The sequence below is a fragment of the Malus domestica genome, chromosome 01, assembly GCF_042453785.1.
Source record: "Malus domestica chromosome 01, GDT2T_hap1".
NCBI classification, from domain to species: Eukaryota; Viridiplantae; Streptophyta; class Magnoliopsida; order Rosales; family Rosaceae; genus Malus; species Malus domestica.
The window spans coordinates 7,584,011-7,607,593 of record NC_091661.1 but is presented as its reverse complement, the minus strand read 5'-3'; the positions used below and the strand labels follow the sequence as shown (position 1 = coordinate 7,607,593).

The window sequence follows — 23,583 nt, the reverse complement described above, 5'->3', positions numbered from 1 at the left end:
GCACTAGAACCTATGGACTTGAAATGCAGGGCACTTGGTTTAAGGAATTCCAACAATGGCATGGTAAAACAGAAATACGCAGCAGCAGAAGTCCGTTAAAATGGAAGAAACCGGAATTGGGATGGGTAAAATGTAATTTTGATGCAGCATATGGGACGAACAGCGGGAAATCGGTGGTGTTGGGGTGGTGATTGGAAACGGGAGGGGGGAATTTGTGGCAGCCATGGCGTCAAAGCACACTGCTATCTCTTCCCCACTGTTGGCCGAGACTTTGGCATCACGAGACGCGACACTTTTGGTCAAGGAGAAGCAGCTTCAGGACATGTTTTTGAAGGTGATGCGCTGCTCATCATGGCAGCCCTACAACATGATGGTCAAGATGATTCCTCGCCCCTTGGAAATATTCTAAATGACACTCATTTGATTATTCATTCAATGCCCAAGTGGAAGATCGTATTTAGTAGACGGGAGACTAACAAGGTGGCGCACCGATTAGCATGGATGAGTCTGAGTTGCGATATCTCCTATATGGTTTGAGGAATCTCCTGATGTAATTCTAGACCTTATCTTTGAGAATAGTAATTCTTAATTTTATTTGGTGTGAGACGCTCTTTTTTCATTTGACCGGGTTGAAATCCCGGACAAAGTTTTTATCAAAGCCCATTATATGCATCCTATGCTCATTCCGAACGCTAAAATGGAATTTTTAAAATCATTGCATTCCAAGATAGTTTAGGAAAAGAGTCCAAATCACATTCCCTTTCTAACATTCCAGTCAACCAAACGAGACCTAAAGGGTGTGTTTAATGATATAGGATAGGTGTCAACAAGATCGAAATTTTTCGGAAGAAAAAAATTTCGATGTTGTTGACACCTGTCCTATATCATTAGAAAACAAAATTTGGAGACCGCGGACCCAGACTCTTTTGAGGAGTCTGTTTACGTTTAGCAAAGCTTGGGAAATGTTTTTCCTCTTTTGGAACTTAATATTGTTCAGATTTGAAAAAAGTTGTGTTCATTTAGTGGTGCTCATAAGTATTCAAATGCTTTTAACTAGGTACTGATATACATGGACCATATTTTGCTTGTGTCGAAAAGAAGAAGAAAAACAAGATAACGATACAACTGTAACAATTGACTGAATATAATAAAGCAAGCTTGGTATTTAACTACAGAAAACCTTTATCTAAACCCTATACATGGATAGAGACTAGACTTATACTCACTTTTGTTTTGTTTTGTTTTCTTCTTTACCTAAACTAATACTACTTTTACCTTTCTTTGGAAAAACTGCTATATTAATTTAGTTATGGATTGGAGGCTTTTTTCTTGCTGGAGTGTAATCCATAGCCAGTAAATCATTAATCTCATCCTGCAGTACTACTGCTTGATCATCCTCATTCTTCTGATAAGCATCACCAGCTCTCTTACTAACCAGTCCCAAACTCCTTCCTGCAGCAAATTACAACACATTAATGCTTGAATATATTTATAGTACTATAAAGCAAATTGTCCAAGAGATTTAAGATTTATACACAAAATTTTATTAAGAAATATTTGATGTATACAATTTACGTACCTTGAGCTGTGATAGAGACGAAACAAAGCAAGAAGAAAGCCACAACAACAAGGTGCTTGCATGGAATTGCGGCCATCGATAGGAATTAAAGAGCACTACTGCTGCTTTCAGCTAAGCAAGCTAGTACAGACAGCAGTACGAATTGATTTTGATCAACTAATGTTTTGCTCTCTCTCAATCTGCTTGGAGATTGTCTTGATGGCTAAGGGTCTTTATAGACCGATGGAGGGTACTGTACGTACGTCGATTCTTTCTACTAAGACATTGTTGTGATGGACTTCATGCCACGTAAGTTTTGTACGTAGTAGTTTCTTCCTCTACGCTTAACTCTACGTGAGCATAAGGCCTTCTGGAGTCTATATCCATGTCTCCTGCTGTCTGGTGTCGAAAAGATATATTAGCATCCTTGTTCGACAAACACCCTTCAATTAATTAATGATCTGAAAAGGGTTAATATTATAGTCTTGTCATATGCATCAGTATGGCAACTAGCTAGCTACTTACAAGAGTTGTTTCGTGCCATAATTATTAAACTCTTCTTTTCTATTTAAACAGAAATTGAAGAAAAAGTACGTAATAATTAAAAACATGAATTGATGATAATTAGGGCTTGTTTGGTAATGTTATACAAAATGATTTTTGAAATTGAAAACTACAAATAGAATTTTAAATTTTTATGATGGAGGAACCCTTAGGTTTTTGGGGCATTGGATTCTCACCAATGTTTGCATTAGTCAAGCCGACATTCTCGCTTCTACTTCATCCACCGTTGCTCGCGGGGGTGGTTTTTCTAGACGGAACGCTCCCCTACCGATGCAATTTTACATACCATTGCTTTGGCAAATCGCTTAGCCCCGTTCATCTTCTGCACAAGAGCTCTCAATCAATGAGCTATTACACATTCTTTCAAGGGTGGCTGTTTCTAGGAAAACCTCCTGGCTGTCTCTGCACCCCTACCTCCTTTACCACTGAGCGGTCATTTAGGAGCCTTAGCTAGTGATTCGGGCTATTTCCCTCTCGGCAATGAAGTTTATCCCCCATCTTTTCACTGGCCGACCTTGATCCCTGTTGTTTTGAGGTCATATCTAGTATTTAGAGTTTTCCTCTATTTGCTACTGCTCTCGCGGCCCGCACCCAAACAGTGCTTACCCCTAGATGTTCAATAAATTGTTGCGTTTTAATGCATTTCGAGGAAAACCAACTAGTTCTGGGTTCGAGTGGCATTTCACCCCTAACCACAACTCATTTGTTGATTCTTCAACATCAGGTCTATAATAATGAATCATGTATTTTGTACCATATTATATTGACTCTGAAACCACTAAGTACCGGTCAATTGTCAAGCATCATGAACTCGCCAAAAGGACCCTACTGATGCACTCTTTCCGAAGCACACAAGCCAACCTGACCCAAAACAAGTGGTGCAATGCCATGTGCAGCTACTCATTGGTTATCCCCATACCCAATGGGAGATTGTCCTATAACTTGGAGACCAATCACATTGCGACAAGTGGCGACACCACATTAAGTTCATTTAATCCCACATTGGCCATCTCTGTAAAGTAACTCCAACTTTGCCTCAATAAAAAGGTAAACTCTAGGAGTAATCGTTAATTAATTTTCAACACTTTTCTACCACTAAACTCACCCACATGATGCCTTAAACATACTTTACTAATTTAAAAATAAGAGGCTCTTAGGCCGGTACTGCATCAGTGCCCTTTGTTACTTACTCTACACCTTGCAGGTTGCTTCGTCTATCCACCCTTGACGGAAGCACCCTCGTGAAGGTCACTTCACCACACCAAGTGTGACAAGGTCTTACTTGCCTTTTCTTATATAGGTTATAGGGACACTTCTCAATTTAAGTTAACAATACTAAGACTTGAAATGGGAGATAAACTTTTGTAACCAATACATAATCCTAGTTGCATCATCCATCCAATAAATACTTCCCAAGTGTTCCAAAAGTGCATCATTCATCCAATAAATACTTGCTACTTAATATCTCTACTTACATGAGAATTTATCTCCAAAATAACTAGCTTTTGGATCGTTAGAGAATTTTGTTTTTTGTTTTTGTTTTCATCATTCATCCAATAAATACATGCTACATAATCTCTCTACTTATATGAGAATTTTTCTCCAAACTAACTAGCTTTTGGATCGTTAGAGAATTTTGTTTCTATATCGCAAAATAATGGAGTTCATTAAAAGAGGAGAAATTACAAAACATTACAAAAGGACATGGGTCTCACTAATCCTTGTCATAATATCCCACAGAAGGAGTAACCACAAAGGAAGAGCCCCACCCCAGAAATATCAGCAAAAAAAATTAACCCTCTCCTCAAGGTCCGATTGGAGAAGCGCTTGCTACCAGTCCTGTGCCTCCTCAATCCTTGCAATTAACGTATATTACTACAACTACACAAATAGTATCAGACAACAAATATTATTTGTTATTTGGTGGCCTCCGTGTCGTTGTGTTTGCCGGTGTCAGTCCATTGTACGTTACCAGACAACAGATCTTAAATTTGGGTTGTTAGAGATTTATTCGTGGTGAATGAAACAGTTGATCAACTTGCTCTTTTGCAATGTATAAGTTTCGGTCATCTACCTCAATAGATGGGCCTGGTTGTATTGCATATCTTCAGTTTGCAGCTTGCTAATGCTAGCTGCTTCATTTTCTTCATTAGGATTTAGATGTTGCATTGTTCTGAAAAATAAGACCGGGGAACATCCTAATTTGCCCAACGAGATTTGTAGGCCACATATATATTTTTCCAGCATAATAACCAGGGAAGAGTTTATCAAGCTGACAACTTCTATTAAGTAGAGTATCAGAAATAAAAGGAAATATTGGGGAAAATTTGGAAAAAGAACCAAAATTTGAAACTTATAGTTGGTGATAATTATATAAAAAAAAAGGATATAAAAGTACTAATTATCCATGATGACTAAAAAATTCCTCATTTCACAAATCCAACCCAAAGATAGCAGCTTTGCCGGTGGATTCCTGTACCCCAAACACTGTACAGATCTTCTCACTAGTTTTTCAATCACCAGCGTAGCAGAAAAACCTCACACAGATTTCAGCTTTAAAGGGTTTTTGCTCCTTCGTTTTTAGATTCAAATTTTGCTTTGGAGATTCAGTACTCTGATTAAATTTTAGGGTTTTAGTCTACTGGATTCTGTTCAGTTTTCGTGTTCTTTGATTTTATACACACACACACACACACACTCTATATCTATAAACATATATATACTGGATAATAGAAGAAGAGTGTAGGAAATGGAGGGGTTTGACAGTAGGCCCAGTACGGGAAATATTCAAGAGACCCAGTATAGGGTTTAGGCGTCCCAGTATGGGTTTATTAGTACTGTCATATCAAATTATGATTATAATTATCATAGACATAAAATAGTGGCTATAATTCTATGTGGCGTCCAAATTTTAGTTACTTTTTCAAATTTCCCAAAATATTGTAACCACTAATCACAAATGGACAGAAATTTGCTTGAAGAGCAGACTGCATTATTTACACACCACGCACATTTGGTGCAGGTGCTAGAGTGTCATATGCATGTGTGTGCATAAGGGTCCGCCTATATGCGTTTTTAATCAGATTAGTAGGGTTGAATATCCAAATCAAACTGATCAAATCATAATAATCGACTGATATTTAATTGAATCCAACCAACTTTAATCTAATATAAGTTTGTTTTTTTCCAAATTTACACCTTAAGAGAAGAGAAATTAAAAGAAAACAATTTTTACACAAACATATCTGTCTAATACACCTTAAGATGATATTAATCTGGAGGAGACCATGCATTAAATAATGAAGGGATAAACCGAAACACTGGTGGGACTGAGATCGTTTTCAGATAAGAAGATGAACAATCTTGTGTACGAAAATCACGTGGGACGCGGTGGTGTTAATCCTACTTGGTGGGCCTTTCTTGTCCTCAACATCGATCAAATTATATACATAGGACATGATCGGTTATGGTTATGGGGGCAATCAGATTAAGCTTAAGATATATAGGGATATAATATTACAGGACAGCTGAGAATAAGCAAACTCAAATTACAAATGGTACAGTATTATCACAATAACATGTGAACAGTGAGTACATGGATGATGAATAAATGAAGTAATCTAAAGAAGTTAGATTGGAGAGACCTTTTATCCACTATCATATCCTAGATGGTTCTTAGTTACAGTATTATCAAATGCACACATAAATAAGAAAGACTGGTTGGCATTGTGTCCACTAAATTGAGAGGATGGCTAGCCTTAGCCATTCGTGTGTAGATACTAATATAAGTGCTTAGGTACTCAATAGAGAGTAAGTTCACTGAACACAATAAATCAAGAGTTATTGCATAGATTTTTAAAGGTAGCAAGAAACTCTAAGAATTGCAATAATGAAAGTAATCATTTGACCTGAGACACCACAATTATTTAGCGATTATGACAATGGCTATTTGATGATGCAACACAACCACACTCCACCATAGCATTTTCCATGCATTTTTTGTGGTGCTTAACTTGTTCACAGAGGCATATGAGTACAACATGGGATCTCTAACCTTCGGTAAGAGAAGGAGAATACTCTAACGAAAGTATCAAGCATGATAGAGGAAGGAAATCCTATGTTCACATAAACTAGTAAAGTTCTAGGATGGTACTAATCTAACCTAGAAGGGGTGAGAATAGGTTCCAACTTAAAAAAATTCAATGTCAATTTTAATTTCAAGTTAATTTCCACTTTCACATCACATACAAAAATATCCTACTCATATCACTACAAATAAAACACCTCGCCACATAGAAAAGTTTTGTCGGCTCAAAACTGCTTTCGTCGCCATAAACTTAAGCTGACGGAGGTTCATTAGGAAAAATTAGCCGGCCAAAACCCGTCACTCAAAGTCTGACATGATGCAAAAACTATTCCGTCTGGCCAAAGGGAGTTTGGCCGATGAATAAAGTTGTCAAGCAAATGTGCATTAACCGAATTGACCCAACAAAACCATCATGCCAGACAAGATTATTTCTTCAACTAATGCAGAATTAAAAAATGTTATAAACTTGACTCGACGAAGAAAAAAAAAAAAAAAAAAAAAAAAAAATATATATATATATATATATATAATGTTTGCTCGACAGAAGAGTTCGTTGAGTTAACATTTTTTTTAATTTTTTAAAAATATTAAAAAAAAATATTTAGAATAAATAATTTATTTAATTCTAATTATATTCATTTGGAAAGCTATAATTTGTAATAACTTTAAAAAAAATTATTTAATTACATTCAAAATAAAATTGTTCGTACAATTATATTAAAAAAATTAAACAAATAAACGTAAACTCCTCAAGTGGGTGCTGAGGTGACTAGGGGAATGGCTCTTGAAGGTCGGCTGGGGGCTCGAGAATCCGTATGCCATAAGCTTATAAGGATTGGGCTACTATAGTGGCGTACATGTGCGTTAATTCTTAGATGCAAGCAATGGCTTGTGCCAGGCACACCGCTTCTTCTTTTTGGCGCGCTAACTCCATCTCCACCTACTGAAGGCTGGAGTCAGTCTTGGTCGAAAGATTAGAGCTCGCTGGAGAAGAAGACATCCTAAGTTTCCAAACTTGACCAACTCCTAGGCCACGAACTGAAGGAATAATTTGTGAAAACAAGTTCATTTAAGCAACATCTATGCATGCAATTAACAATTAAAGGCAGAATCATGCTTGTATGCACTCAAAAACAAAACTTTACCCATGAAATTCAAGGCCTAGTAGTTGTCGTGAACCAAGACTCAAGTCAAATCTTAAAGAAAAGAGTTGAGAAAATTTTATACCTTTGAAGCACCTCTTTGCTTAGCAAAGGATATTCACCCATGTGAGGGCCTTCTTTCCTTAGTCTCCTTGCTCCTTGGCTCCATGGATGTGGATGGAGGAACTTTGCTTCTTGGCTCCATGACTTCTTGGATATGGATGAAGGAATGGATTCTCCAAGTTCTCAAGAAAGGGAACCTCTAAGTTTCCACACCAAGGAGAGCACTGAGGAAGAGATGAGTGACCTAGGAAGAGATGGATGCTAGTCCATTCTTCCTAGGGTGGCTGGCCTCCTAAGAGAAGAGAGAGTTTTTTGTGTTTTTCTCTTTTCTCTCTAGAAAACCCCTTAACGAGGGAATGGGTTATAATTTCCTTTCTATAGCAACTTAAATTGAGTGGCATAATTGAAATTAAAACCAATTCTCCCTCACACTCTCTATGGCTATCCATGTGGGTTTATTGGGCTTTCATGCCCTTTGTGTTTTCAAGTTATCATACAACTTGAGTTATTGGACTTGACATTCGAAGCCCATTGGGCCTTGAGGCCCAAAACTAACCCGCGATCTAAAACTAACTTATTCGTTTGATTAATTAACATATTAATTATCCTAGCCATAAATAATTAAACCATTTAATTATTCTTACTCATCTTCGTTGTTTCTTCAATCTCTACCTTACACGGTGTACGATCTATTAGGTTCCTTTTAGCGAGTCAGTGGGCGATTAGAACTCTTCAAATCGATTGTGAGTTGAAACTTACTTTTCAATTCTTCCTTTAGTGATTATACACCTTTAGGGTTTCCACAAACCATGAGTGACACCAAGCAGTATGTCATGGCTACCCAAGCTAATCAGAAAAGATGGAGAACCTATTCAGTTTGGGATTACAATGCAATACAATCTTTCTCTAATACAATACTCTTGACCACATTGTTTGATTTGATGGTTTATTCATGTCTACTATCCAATGTGATTCTCTTACTTATATGATTACCTTGAATGTGATTTGGAACAAATTCCTAAATCTCATTCATACTCTGGCCAGAGATTCCTAATCATATCATAGAGTATTCTCCCTCAAATGGTTTGAAAGTTAGAGATCCCTTGTTGTGCATTCACTTGCCTCCATGGCTAAGTGGTTTAACCCTAACTATGTCGTGGACACCTTTTAACGGAGTGACTTTGACATAGTTAAAGATCAAGGACCTAACCATAAGACAACTATGATGCCTCAGGTCAAAGGACTATTTTGCATTATCCCAACCATGAGTTTTCATGTGACATGAGTATGAGAACTCCTTGTTGATCGTGTTCAGTGGACTCATTCTCTATTGAGCACCTACACGCTTTTCTTGGTGTCAGTCACACCATTGACTCGAGACTAGTCACTCTCTCTAAGAGAAGACATAACATGTACTGATCTTAAGAGACTGTTGATGCCCAATTGACAATCCTATGATCAAGAACGTTTAGGATATGTATACGAAAGAGAATGGTCTCATGAATCTAACTTCTTTAGATCGCATTCTCCCAATTACATATTCCTTGGACTTATCGTTTAAGCATATAACATTTATATGAGATGACTTTAAACAATAATCTTTGCCCTTTATATTAAACTAGATTAGTTTAACATGTGAAATGTCTGTAAATTATCATCATATGATTGGCCTTAAGGTACATTTCCAACACGAACTTTATTGCATTTTCGTCGCCCAACCCCGTCCATCAGCAACTATAGGCACCTATGAATCAGGTGTCAGTTCCTCTATTGGCATGTCCCCTATTGGCATGTCCAATTGTTAATGGGAAAGGTTGGTGAGGTAGTCGTCCTTCTTCTGCATCATACAAGCCTATAAAAAAACAAAGGAAACCAATTAAGATTATCGATCATAATTTAAACCTTATTTATTGTAATTGTGAATTTTAAACTTTTAGGTTTGGCTTTCCTTGTCAACATTGTAATATGTATCACACTTGCACAAAATTAGTTTTAGGACATACTTTGCAAAAATGGTTGCTATTGTTGGAAAAATTCACATCCAGGTTGTGGCACATCACCTCAAAAGGTTTGTTCATGGATATGCATTTCATGTTTAACATATTGATGCATTTTGACTAGTGACCTTGTCTTATCAGAATTTCTCGTTGGTGTCCAGCTCATTTTGTTTTTGGAGAGAAAATTTATAATTTTGAGAGGGTTTGTTTTCCTCTCCATCTTAGATCTCTCTAGGAGCATCAAGCATTTTTTTTGGGGTAAAATTCTTCTTTGAATATTTATAAATCTCTGAAAATGCTTGCCTAAATCTTCTTTATGCTCAATTGTTTTGGCTAGGAAATGTTACATTTTCAAAGAGTTTTTAAAACCTTGGGTTGCATCTTGTGTTCTTCATTAGAAACCTTAGCCATAAAACCATTTTCATGCATTAAACGCCCAATCACTGCAGAATAGGGTTGTATTGTTATTCATGGTTTTGTTTTAATTTTGTGATCAAGTTCTTCAAGTTTCAAATATTTAAATGACCTTTTTTGTTTTATTCTTGTCAGTTTATTCTTTCAACTATTTGACTGGAGAAACTGACTGGTCGTTGAATCCAGATTTAATTTGATCATTATCATCATATCATTTTGCATTTGTTGGTGATGGTCTCGATGCCACAAGGTGAAGTGTTCAGGAGGAGTTGCCATCTTGTGAAGGCTAGAGACGACTCTATTTCGGTGTCACTAGGTGATGAGCTCAGGAGGAGCTGCCACTTTGTGAAGATTGAAGGAATCCTCAACTCGTGTAAAGTAAGGTTGCACAAAGGTAAAACTGCTCCATATATTAGATCTATGAATTGGGTTTTGTGTGGATCATTGTATGAACCTTATTTGCATTAGTGGATTGGACTCAGTGGAGAGTCCTTGGTTTTTTAACCCAGAGGTGGGTTTTTCTGACAAAAAACTTATTGCCTCTTTTGTCTCTTAAACTTGTTCACATATCTTATTTACTAGTATATGTTTCTTGCATCCTTTGAGTTGTTAATTGATATGTGTTTGTGACTAAGTTTACACTGCATATTATGTGCTATGAATTGAATTGTTATTGACTAGGGTTACTTGTAGTGAACTAAGTTTGATTTGTAATTTGCGTTTAGTTAACTAACAAATCTGTACTTAGTTGACTGATAAGCTTGACTAGTCAATCCGGCATACTTTAATTCATAATTACTTTGTCACTACTGTTTGAATTGATATGTATGTGTTCAAGTTTTAGATTTGGTGTGGTGAAATTGATCTTGACAGACTTTGATTAGTTGGACATACTGGCCAACTTGGATCCATTCTTACAAATACATTTTCTATCACTAACTAACTTGTAGCTAGTTGACCAGTTCATTTGGCTAGCCTATAGTGCAAAGTTAACTTTTTATTTGCAGGATATTCCATCTGATACCAATTTCTTCTAGATATACATAGAGTGATCTTTGGAGGTACTTGTATTGGGTGGAATCTCACCTTAGATCGTGATTGATTTGTTGGTTCTTCTAACTTTCCTCCCTTGTTCAATGTAACGGATTATGTTGCTTAGAGTGAGAAGTTTCAAATCTTCTTGGATGCTCAAGCTTTGATTGCCCTTGATTCTCTTACTCTTGATATGGAAGATCTAGGTTGGAAAAAGGGGAAGGATGTTGCTTTCCAAGGGGTCCAAAAAGCTAGAGCTAATGTGAAATCAAAAGATCTGGAGACTCTTCCAAAGACCCAAAGTTTCAATCACAAGAAAATAAGTCCTTTGACAAGAAGCGAGCAAAACTTTTCAATCTTAAAGATACATCATCTTCGAGTAAGTCTGGACCGTGCTTTACTTGTGGTGGAGTTGGTCATCGTTCTTATGTGTGTGCCAATAGCTTTAAAAGACCTGTTTACATAGGAGATAAAGCTAAGATAGAACCTTCAAGTGTTAGTAATAGTGAGCACTCTCAACCATCTGACCAGTCATTAGACGATGAAGTACAAATTGTTGCTCCTATTACTTTGTGGAAGAAGGCCATCTTAGTGATGATGAACTTCTGTTTGATGTTTCTGAAGACTTAACTGATGTGGAGTTGTGTCTTAAATATGACTTTTTCTTTGAATGACTTGTATAATATTGAGTTGACCAAGAAGGTATCTCAGCTGTAGGAAGAAGTTGAGTCAATCCGACAAGTCAGAATGAAACTGAGTAAGAAAGCTACTTTTCCTAATGCTCAACTTTATGTACTGAACGAAAGAGCCTCTATCTATGATGACGAAGATGAAAGCAATGATCTCATTGCTTCATTTGAAGCTCAGGTTCAAGAATTAATGATTTCTCAAGAAAGACTACTACAACATGTTCCATGTGTTAAGGGCCAACAATGAAATGTATCATGAGACCAACTTGAAGCTATCATCTGAGTTGAATGTGGTTGTGTGCAAAGTGGATTACCTGACTGTTGATGCTGAAAGATCAAACAAAATGCTAGGTATTAGAAATCAATTTGAGTTAAGAATGGTCTTGGCCTTATAGAAAGAGGTTCATGTTCTATAAACACAAATACATAGGTTTTGGAGGAATCATTACCTATGACTCTTAAGGTTAGTACTTCCACAGAGAGATTCATTACCACATGTTATCACTGTGGTGAAATGGGTCATATTTAACCAAAATACTAGATGCTTCATTTTGGAATGAATGACACCTTGAAAGATCAGATTGATTGACTGGTCATTGAAGTCAATAGGATTACACAACTTGTTCAGTCATCTAGTTCGAATCATGTGAAGCCAAGCCCTAAACAGATCATGAATGTTTTTTATAATTGTCTTGCATTCCTCAACACACATTCTGTTACCAAACTAAATTCGTGGCATCTTGACAGTGGAGGTTCTCGTCACATGACTAGAGACAAAGATGCTTTCTTGTCTCTTGCTTCCTTTAATGGTGGTGACATTGCGTTTGGTTGTGGAGACAAGTCTCAAATAACTAAAAATGATGTTATCAATATTTTTGATCTTCCTCAGCTAAAGAATGTCAGTTATGTGGATGGGTTGAGGTTAACCTTCATCAATATTTGTCAGTTGTCCTAAGGAGGTTACCAGGTTGTCCATAAAATTGGAAAGAATATGCTTGTTTTCCTAAGGTTCAAAGACAAGTACTACATCCTTAATGCTTCTAAAATTGGTATATTTTCAATGTTTAACCAAGCAAACGATGAAACGAGCATGTTGTTTCATAGACAACTTAGTCATGTGAACATCAGGGATCTACAAAGATTATCCAAGAAAAAGGTTGTTAGGGGGCTGCCACATCATTTTATCTCTAACTCTTGTGTTTGTGGATCATGGTTTTTGGGGAAACAAACTAAGGGGGCCCTTAAGGAATTGTCTAACATTGGAATATCCATGCCTCTTCAAGTAATATACATGAGTCTTGTTGGTCCAATTTTGTTTTTATCTGTCAATGGGAACAATTTTAATCTGCTAATTGTGGATGATTGCACTATGTTCACCTAGGTGTGCATTTTAAGAGAGAAATCTGACACTTCACATCAATTTCTCATTGAGTACAAAGATACACTAAATGAGTGTATGTCTGTCCTCCTGCTCTAAACAGAATCATGACTGATCATGTGTGGTTTGTTTCCCAGTTTGAGCTTAAGTAAAGCAAACATGCGTTGACTAATAAGAAATGGATCTCAACGGTGAAGGAAAAGCCAAATCATCTTAAACGAAATGTTGTTTGGTCCATTGTCATTCGCCCATCAACATTATTGGCACTAAATGGATATACATGAACAAGTCTGTTGGGTTAGGAAATGTAATCAGAAATATGGCCAGACTTATTACTCAAGGTTACTTTCAACTTGAAGGTGTTGACATTGATTATATCTTCACTCATGTTGCTTGATTTGAATCTGCTAGTGCATACCATTTGGAGGTCAAATTGTTCTAAATGGTTGACAAAATTGCTTTTCTTATTGGGTATCTCCTTGTCTACTATCTTTATTTTTCTTTTGTGGCTTCGTGAGTTAAGTTGACATTTTGAAGAACCTTGTCCAACAATCAAGAACCAAACATATTGACATGCGACATCACATCATTAGAGATCTCATGAAGGCTAAAATTCTCACTTTAATCTTTGTGCTTACTGAAAAACAACTAGCTATCTTTGTGCTAAATTAAATAGGTTCAATAGCTAAGGGCCTGTTTGGTATCCTATTTGATTTTTTTTTTCATTTCTCAAAACATTTCTTGAAAACAATTTTCTTTAAGACTCAAAAACTTGATTGGTTTGCGATTTAAAATTTTTAAATCACTTAAACTAGAAAAGAGATCTAAAAAGAGGGGGTTGCAGGATAGGGAGAAAAAGGAGAGAGGAGGAAAGAAATTAAGAGATTATTGAATGAAAGAGAAAGATGAGAGGATCGGACGAAATACAGAGGAAGAGGAGTGAAAGAAAGAACCGTGAGAATGAAGAGAATGGATTGGAGGAGAGACGAAAAAGGTAAAAAAAAGGATAGAGAAAGAAGAAAGGAGAGAGAAATTTGGAGCGAGAGGAGAGGACGGAGAGAAAAGAAAGGAGTGAATTTAAATTTAAAAACTCTAAAAAATCACTTTTTATGTTTTTATAGAATAGACTATATTTTTTAGTTAGTCTTGAGTTCAGTTTTTGAAAATAGTCCTACCAAACAAGTTTTTAAGGCCTAAAACTTGAAAATTGTTTTTGAGTTTAAAAAAGTTGATTTAAGTAGAGTACCAAACATGCCCTAAGCTTCCAAGTTCTTCAAGTATGTCCAGTTCCTATGCATGTTTGTACCTTGTCAGTTGACTCATTAGATAATTGTATTTTTCTCTTTGAAGCATCTCTTAACTGCCATACATTGTTAGTATTTTGTGGATTAACCTTGGATAGTTTTTCTACTGTGATGTCAAAGGTTCTTCCTACTATGGTTGATAGTCTCTGAAAAATCATTTTTCCATTTCACAAAAGCTTATGTTGATTTAGAGATTAAGTTTGCTTTGGTCTTGATTGGTGTTGAGATTATGTATATATTCCGTGATCTCGATTTTGTGTTGTGAGTTGTCCAAATTGCTTGGGTACATTGTTGTGTGCTCTTGCACAAAACCTTTTTTAAATGGACATGTTTCCTTGTTTGTCGAGTCACTGGTTCTCGTTAAAAAGTGAAAATTTTTAGGGTTACTTTGGTTAGTTGGGATTGCCAATTTGCAAGTTTTCACCACATGACTGCCTTGTCATCACTTATGTTGACACCACTAAGACTGAGTATCTCCTAGTTGCATAGTATCATTATTTCACTTTGTTTTGATATTATGCCTTGTTCTTCATCTTCACATCTGGATATTATAGGGGAGTCATTTTGCCTTATGAGAGCACTCATTTTGACGAGTATAGTATTTTGTTGAGAGCTCATGTTATGGGGTAGTAGGATTTTTTATAGGTGTACTGTGTGTACTAAGTTTATTTCCTAACTTTATTCTTTTGTGCTTCTCCCATGTCAAGTTGCAATTCTCTACTCCATCTCCACCATTCATTTGAGTTATCTATGGTTCTGGTCCCTTCCTTAAAACCCTAGAGGTTGTATACTTTGAATTCTGTGCCTCTAGTATTACGACAGCTTTTGTCCAATAATTGGAAGATCTCTCGGGTCAGTTTGGGTTGGGTGATTATGTGTTTGAGGATGAGTTCCATTCTAAGGACTTATGTTGCTATGTTCCTTTCTTGCATTCTAGATTGAAAGTCATTGAGGTATAGCTTGTGGGGGAGTGAGGTATTTAGGAGAGCACTAATTTTAGGGGAGGAGTTTTCCTTTTAGGACTTTGCATTATAAGGTGCATCACTTGTACTTTACTTGGGAGGTTGTTTATATAAAGATCATCAATTTGGAGAGTTCAATTTCTTCGCATGCATCATTTTTTGGGGGGTTGGTTCACTAACATGTGCATATTTGTAGCTAATCTTATTGCTGCTACACTTTGTTTGGGCATGCTTGTATGATCGTTTGCTAACCTTTATCCGCTATGGTTTTGCTACTCTTACCTTATGTTATTTGCTGCCTTATTGGACATTGCATGTGATGTTCTGCCTTATCTTTGTCTTTACCATGACAAAATGGGGGAGAAAATTTTTAGTTTTGCATTTCTTACCCTTCGAGCTTTTTTACCCATGATAAATTTCACTTGTTCTTGTCAAGAGTTGTTCTTTTGCAGGAGTTATTACTTAGTCTTCTCTTGTTGATTGATGTTCTCCTATTGAGTGTGGGTGAGCGAAATTAGTTATAAGCTTGAGGTATTTTGTCAAGGAAAGCCAAAGAGGGAGATTGTGAATTCTAAACAGTAATATGTACCACACATGCTCAAATTAGTTTTAGGACATACTCCGCAAAAAAAGGCTACAATTGTTTTGAAATATTCACATCAAGGTTGTGGCACATCACTTTAAAAGGTTTTCATGCATATGCATTTCATGTTTCATGTACTGATGCATTTTGAATAATGACCTTGTCTCGTTAGGATTTCTCGTTGTTGTCCAGCTAGCTGGGCACGCAATTTAAGATAACCCATGTAGGCTGATTGACATCTTTTATAAAGGATTGAGCTTTTCATCATTGATCTGCTCATATGGGCTTGTACATTTGACAAGTGTTCCTTGTCGTTGTTGCTAAAAAAGAACATCCTTTTTTTTGCTTTAAACCCCATATGCTCTCATTTTGTTTTTAGGAGAGACAGTTTATAATTTTGAGAAGGTTTGTTTTTCCTCCCCATCTCAGATCTCCCTGGGAGCATCAAGCATTTTTTTGGGTAATATTCTTCTTTGAATATTTACAAAACTCTGAAAATGCTTGTTAAAATTTTCTTATATGCTCAATTGTTTTGGCTAAGAAATTTTACATTTTCAAAGAGTTTTTAAAACCTTGGGTTGCCTCTTGTGTTCTTCATTAAAAACCCTAGCCACAAAACCATGTTCATGCATTAAACACCCAATCATTGCAGAATAGGGTTACATTGTTATTCATGGTTTTGTTTTAATTTTGTGGTCAAGTTCAAGTTTCAAATCTTTAAATTGACCCATTTTTGGATTCTTGTCAGTTTCTTCTTTCAACTGTTTGACTAGAGAAACTGATTGGTCATTGAATCTAGATTTAATTTGATCATTATCATCATATCATTTTGCATTTGTTGGTGAATTCATACATGATTTGGTATGTAACGCTTTACATATATAAATGTGGTGATGTGGACGCTCAGGTAAGCTCAGGTAAGTTGTGTTTGGTTATGTGAATCATCGATGATGCGATATGTGATTGAATAATGTTGAGCTCATAAAACTGCACTTAGGGTGATTGTGATTTAGCCATAGATATGGCACATGCCTATTTATTATGTCACCTCCCGCACCATATGCTCATATTGGATCCAATTTAGGTGCACAGTCTTGTCGTACAGACCTTATTTATGGTTTCGACTCATAGGTGACTAGCGATTTATCGCCCATCTATTATGTGAGAGTAGTATTGAGCATGATTGTATTACACCCATTATTGTCATGTAGACCTTTTTGTTTGGTTCCGACTCTTGTGCAGTATATTGCCATATAGGTCATAGTAGTGACTCTGGCTAGAGTGACTTTTGAGCTATGAATTCAGCCGTATAGACTACCATAGAGGTTCCGGCTCACATGTTATATTTCTATGAAATTATTCCTACCTGAATTGCTTACTCTATTATATCTTGGCATGGCATACAGATGAAAATGATTATGTGAAGTATGAATTGAATTGAATTGATATGATTTCATATATATTTATGTATATGCTTATATCTTGATTCTGGGAAAAATTATACATGTTTTACAGCGAGGGGTTAGATATGTTGTTAAATGAAATGGTTTTGTAAAACATTTGTTTTTGCCCACTCACGTTTTCTGTTTTGTGCCCTTTCAGGTTTTAAGTAAGCTTGTTGTTGGTGGCTTGAGGACGTCGGCAGTTCTGACTTACCTAAATAATAGTAGGACATTCCTAGTACTGTATAACTAGTACTTGTCCTACTGGACTGCACCTAGACTTTATGCTCTGATTATGAGTGTTTACTGTTGTAACTAACTCTTATCACTTTCTGTTTAGTAGTGCACTCTAGTAATTTGGTTTTCAATTATTCGTATAATTCTTATCATTATAGCTTCCGCACTGTTCACATGGCTACGTCACTCTCACGTGACGGCCATTATGCCTTGATCTTGGTCGGGGTGTGTCACTTTCTCACAATAAATGTTGCTGATCTATGTCTAGACTTAGAAGGTCTAATTACTTTTATATTTAACAACTCTTTAATTTGTTACTCAAACTCTTGTTTATCTAATAAACTACAAGGCATATCAGCTGTCTTAATGGTTAAATCTGGATTAATTATATCTAATTTTGCTAGTATTTTATTTTTACTCCAATGTAAATGTGGGTCTTCTCCTATAATTCTAGTTTGTTCTGCTAATTGTAATAATTCTTCTAAACTCCTTGGTTTACTTAACTGTAATATTTCTATACAGTTTCCTTCTTCTAAAATCAGATATTCATGTTCAAATATTTCTTCATCAAATTCTTCTATGTTATTATGCTTATCATTTTCTTTTGAGTTTTCCAAATAATAACTATCTTGACTACTAGATTCTTCTATACTTATACTTTTGTATGCTTCTACAGTATTACTTTGATCAGTTATTGTAATGCCTCTTTTGAAAAATGTTATGTTAGGGTTCATAAATAAAAAACCTTGCAAAGTTTTAAAAAAATTTAAACCTAAAATGAATAGGTATGATCCTAGTGGTGAAATAAATGTTAATGGTAAATTAAATTGTTGTTTTTCTACTTTAATATACTCATTATTAATGCAGTGTGTTAAGTAAACCGGTCTCTCATCAAATTGCGTTATTCTTACTGATTTTGCTAATTTTTGTCTATATTTTTCTGGTACTAATTCTTCTCTTATGACACTCTTCCTGTATCTATCATAGCTGTTGTTTGTATCTTATATTCTTTTGCTAATTCTATTTCACAAGTTACGGTAATTAAAGAACTATTTTTTTACTTCTCCATACTATAAACAGTATTTCCCAATATTTCAGTATTTTCTTGTGATTCTGCTGAATTAACTTCTAATAACCCATTACTATAACACTTTTCACATAATATTGAATATGTATTATAGTATTTATTTGCAACTAATTTACTACACTTATGACATTTTTCTGGCCAACCTAGATTAATGTATTTATATTCTTCTTCATGTTGCTCTTCTATGAATGCACACATATACTCTTCTAAATCACTATTTGTGCTACTTGAATGTTCAGAATCTGAATCTATCATGTTAACGCTCTCTATACTATAAATACTCTCATTATCACTTAAATCGTCTAAACTGTATATTGACCGAATATCCTCATTTTCTTCTAACTTAAACAACTCCATCAAATGTACTTTTTCTCTCGGTTGTTTACCTAATTTTGGACATTTAGGTCTAATATGTCAAGTCTCTCCACATGAATAACATTTACAACTACTCTTATCTTTTGGTGCTTTGTATTTTCTAATCCAAGCTCTACCACTTCTTTTTCTAAATTGTTTTGGAATATATTTTCTCTTCTTATATGTTCTTGAAGGTCTTATGCCGAAATTCTTGTGCTGTTTGTATGGTTTATATGACTTATATTTCTTTTTGTATGTTTTCTTATGCTTATTTATCTTATGACAACCTTATTATTGTGGTAAGTCTATATTTTAACAACTCATGTAAAATTGCTTCCTAATTTGTCTCTTAACTTTTATTTGACTACACTTTTGTCTAAGTATATCATATACATGTTGAATTTTAGGTCCTATTGCAATATCATTTTTCTTTGAATGCTTTTGCCATTCATTCCAAATTTTTTCTCCTATTGGTCCTTTTATTTTTGTCATATAAGTATCTAATAAATTAATATCACTAAGTCTACCTGTTCTTCCTAAATATTTAAAGAAATCTGTAGTATACTCAGCTATATATTGTAAATCACAAATTTGTAATTGTTCTAAATTTCTAATTGCTCTTATTTGTTCTTGTTCGCTTCTGTCATCTAATCTATTATGATCTAAAAAATCTTACTTAATCAAAGTAACAAAACCATCAATATTAAAATGTGTTTTAGCTGCCTAATGCTATTCTGGATTTTGGACTTTCCATGACTGAAAATAATAAAAAACTAAACCATCTAAAGTATGCTCAAAGTAATCTAACATATTTTGTGGATTACTAAAATCTAACATTAATGCTGCATGTACGCAACTTTTTTCCTATCTTTCCAGAAACTAAGTTTAATATATTACCGGCTATATTAATCTGTTCTAACCTTCTCAAATATGGAATTGTCACATCCCGGCCCGGGCCTTCACCACATCCTGAGCTCGACTCCACTGTAGCACGATATTATCCGCTTTGGACCCCGACCACGCCCTCATGATTTTGTTTCTGGAAACTCACATAAGAACTTCCCAATGGGTCGCCCATCCTGGGAATGATCTCGGCGAACTCGCTTAACTTCTGAGTTCCGATGGAACTCGAAGCCAGTGGGCTCCCAAAAGGCCTCGTGCTAGGTATAGATGGGAATATACATATAAGGCTTATAGGATTCACACCCCTGAGCGATGTGGGATGTTACAATCCACCCCCCTTAGGGGCCTGATGTCCTCGTCGGCACACTCCCGACCAAGGATTGACTCTGATACCAAATTGTCACATCCCGGCCCAAACCCCCCACCACATCCCGAGCTCGACTCCATCGTAGCACGATATTGTTCGCTTTGGGCCCCGACCACTCCCTCATGGTTTTGTTTCTGGGAACTCACACGAGAACTTCCCAATGGGTCACCCATCCTGGGAATGCTCTCGCGCGAACTCACTTAACTTCTGAGTTCTGATGGAACCCGAAGCCAATGATCTCCCGAAAGGCCTCGTGCTAGGTAGAGATGGGAATATAAATATAAGGCTTATAGGATTCACTCCCCTGAGCGATGTGGGATGTTACAGAATCCTATTTTTTCTAGGTGGTTTTATCATACTTTCTTCTATGTAATCTACTTTTGCTTTTTCATTATATTGTTCATTTGTTGGTCTCAAAAATTGTTGATCAGTTCTACTTATGTGTCCTGAATTTTCTACTCTTGATGTACTACTTTATTCTGCTAGATTACATTCTTATTTCAATTCTAATAAATTATTATATTCTTTTGATCCTAAAATATGTTCTACTCCTATTTCTAAAATTAATTTTTTCATCTTTTCATTTGAAATTCTATGTGGTTCTAAATCATATGTCCTATATTTTTCTAAGTATTCTTCTTCATCTAAATGATCAATATCTTCTATAAGTTTATCTACAATATGATCAAAAAAACTTTCAACTAGATTAATATCTAAAGTATCAAAAGCCATATGTATACTCTCATTTTCAATATCACTTTCATCCTCTTCTATTTTTTCTAGTTGCTTGTATTACTAAACCTAATTGTTGCTTGACCTGTACTAGTTTCATATATTTGTACTTTATCTGATTGTCTATTTCTTGCTACTTGTAAATTAGGTAATGTCCACTGAGTTCCTTCTAAAAAGCTATTATCTACGGGTTTTGCTTCTATCATATTTACATGTTTACTACCAAATGTTTGAACTAAATTTTGAAATTCTAAGTTAAACTTATGATTATATCTATCGGACACTTTACCAATATACATTAAGCTAATACACAAATTTTTATACTCTCCTTTCATATTATAATTTTTTTGTTCTTATGCTTACTTTAATATATTTACTAAATTCATTAATTATCATAACATAATTTGGAATACATCCTATGACTACTAAGTTTGAACTTAAGTCTACTTCAGCTATTGCTATTGCTGCTTATTGGTGATTATCCCATCTATCATCATATATGAATACTAATGCTTTTGTGCCTACTTGTGCTCTAGTTAATCCTGCTATTCCTATTAATATTGTTCCTATTTGAATTTGTTTGGGCCCAAAATAATATTATTGGGACAACCGTAGGTTCATGTTCGGCCCAAAGCTTTTCCAAACATACTATGGGCCATCCAGTTGTCATAAGTCACCCAGTCAGGTCGGTCGAGTCCTATTGCAAGAAGGATTGGACTGGATAAGAGCGAGTGGGTTGAGTCCTAGTATGAAAAGGAGTTTTGATGGAATGAGGATGCTGAGATTTGAGAAGTGAATGTGGCCGGGTCAAGAGTTTGGTTCAAAGTCCTAATGGAGTTAGGATTGGTTGAGATGTGGTTAGATTAGGAAAAGAATCTTAATCCTGGTATAGTTCTGGTTTGACCATGATAAGGTTGGCTCTTATCAATACAAGACGATATACAGCGAGAAAAGCCCGTCAAATTCAACACACAAACTGCCCTGCGCAAACCCTCGCTCTATGCGAAACCTCTCAAACATCTTGAGATTTTTATTTTATTTTTCACCAACACATCTTCAGTTTGGATAAACAACAATGTGGAGGCAACCGGCGAACATCTTCAGTTTGGATAAATAGCACTGTTGCCGTAGAATTAGCTGACCGAGAAGCACATTTAGTTTGGATAAACAGCACTGCGACGAGGCCGATTGGTTATCTATCCAAGTCTCGGTCGAGACGGATTTTCGAGTCCTTATTAGTGGAGGTTATCTCATTAGCCTTCTCGACGAAGTGAGGTGTTACAGATTATTAAGCTCGGCATATTGAACGCTGAATTATTTTATGATTGGATACTCATAAGTAGGATTTAGAGTTCGGTATTATGACAGCTGAATTACATTTACGATTAAGACGTACATTTTCTTTGAGTATTTATGCCCGTATAGTCTGGTGTCGATTCGGCGTGCTTATACTTTTACAAATAAAATCATTGTGGCCGAACCTAGACGAACCCGACCAGAAAGTAGAAACAGCCTCCATCGATGTGATCGAGGTCCAAAGAATGATTGATTCGCCCTTGAAAAAAGGGCCGAAGTTCCCAAAGTTCATCCATTCGTACCTAGCTTACGTCTGGAAGTTCGAATATCCTAAAGGTTTTAAAATCCAGGATTTCAGCCTTTTTGCTAGCAAATCGTCCCTGTCTTCATTAGAACACGTGGCTCGGTTCACTGCGCAATGCGGAGATGTTAATAGTGACTTCCACAAACTACGACTATTCAACTTCTCTCTAACAGGTTCAGCATTTGCTTGATACATCAACCTCCCTCCTAATTCCATCAAAAGTTGGGAGGAACTGGTCGAAAAGTTCCATGAACAATTCTACCGGTCGGGCATGGAGATGTCAGTTTCATCACTAGCTAGGATGGCTTAAGCCTCCGACGAGTCACCAATGGAATACTTAACGAGGTTCAAGTCGGCCAGAAATTGGTGTCGAGTACCTCTTCCTGAAGTTGAATTCGTCAGAATCACTTTGAACGGCCTAAATGTGGAATATAAAAAGAAATTCTTGAGGGCAAACTTCCGAGATATGTACGAACTGGCCTAACACGTTGAGCAATATGATTATTTGCTCCGAGAAGAAAAGATTTCGAAGTCCTCATCCTGGGGAACGATTTACAAAAATCCCATGGTTAGCTACGCATCGACTGAAGGCGAGGATTCCCAATACGTCAACGTGGACGCGGCCGAGATAGTGATAGATCAACCGTACTTTTGCAAGGCATTGGCTCAAATTAATTTCAAGGATGCCAAAACCCACTCGGCCTCTGAAGAGATAGTTAAAACATCAAAAGTTTACACTTTTGATATCACCAACGCTGATGCAATTTTTGACCAATTGTTACTGGCAAAGATCATCAAACTTTGGCCAGGACATAACATTTCTAAGGCCGAAGAGTTGAAAGGAAAAACGTATTGCAAGTACCATAACTCAAATAAGCATACCACAAACAACTGCGTCGTGTTCCGTGATGCTATTAAAAAATGGATTGATAAAGGCAAGCTAAAATTCCCTAAAAAATAGATGACTGTCGATGTTGATCCATTCCCTTCGGCGATAGTTGGCATGGTAGATGCTCATTTGCCCAAGAGCAAAGGGAAAGGGAAAGCCAAGTTAGTTCCAATACAACATGTCCCAAAGTAAAACTCTC

General features: G+C 36.1%; 1 long non-coding RNA gene across 1 annotated transcript; it reads right to left on the bottom strand.

Moving 5' to 3' along the window:
- Positions 1–1,036: 1,036 nt before the first annotated feature.
- On the bottom strand, positions 1,037–1,765 carry LOC139196527 (uncharacterized). Its single transcript, XR_011581535.1, has 2 exons — positions 1,580–1,765; positions 1,037–1,452 (listed from the first exon to the last, which is right to left on the bottom strand). It is a non-coding gene; the product is annotated as an uncharacterized lncRNA (long non-coding RNA).
- Positions 1,766–23,583: the final 21,818 nt, after the last annotated feature.